Source organism: Sciurus carolinensis, chromosome 1 (genome assembly GCF_902686445.1).
Source record: "Sciurus carolinensis chromosome 1, mSciCar1.2, whole genome shotgun sequence".
NCBI classification, from domain to species: Eukaryota; Metazoa; Chordata; class Mammalia; order Rodentia; family Sciuridae; genus Sciurus; species Sciurus carolinensis.
Window position 1 is genome coordinate 96,569,666 of NC_062213.1, and position 915 is coordinate 96,570,580.

A 915-nucleotide genomic window follows, 5' to 3' on the forward strand; every position below is an offset into this window, starting at 1 on the left:
TCAGAAGGAAGAACAGCAGCTCAGCCCCTCAGTGCCATTGCGGGATGTCTTGCCTGTCTGTCATCTTGGCAGGAATTCCTACCACCTGGGCAACCCTAACTCTTCTTTCACTTTCTGAATAAAGTAACTATTTTTTTTTTTTTTTGGTGATAGGATAAGTGTTTTCTTTCTTTTAAAAACTTGCCTTTTGACAATATCACATCCTTTTGGTTTCTTTCTTTCTTTAAATTCTAGATCAGGCTCATATAAAAGATTATTTCCATATTATTTCAAACTCATGTCATTATTTTTAATTTCTGCTTGACTGTTTTGAGGGACAAATTATTTAACTCCTCAGAATTTCAACCTCTCTACTGAAAAGTGGGAACACTGGTATTTATATCATAAACTAGTCTTTGGCATAAAAGTCAATTGATGCATGTCAATTGGTTGGTGCAATGCCTGATGCCCAATTAGAACTCAATAAGTTGTAGTTTATTAGCAGCAGCTAATCATCATTATTTATCTCATCATCATCATCACCACCACCACATTTCCTCCAGCAAGAAAATGACTTCAACATAACTAGAAAATTAGATTAAAAATCTTATTTCTCTTTATTTTCTAATTAACTTGATTTTTCTACATATTACAGAAAAAGAGTTTTGGGGGATTGGTGACATGTCCTGCATAGAATTATAGCAGTCCTTAGAACATAAATTGTTCAGTGGTCAAATTGTCAGCCTCTTCTTCATATATGCCGCCACTGCCTTCTTCACCTCTTCCTCTTCCTTATCCTCCCCCTCCTTCTGCTGCTGCTGCTCCTCCTCCTCTTTCTTCTTCTTCGGTACTGGGGATTGAATCCAGAGACACTTCACCACTGAGCTACATCCAAAACCATTTTTATTTTTTATTTTATTTTGAGACAGAGTCTTA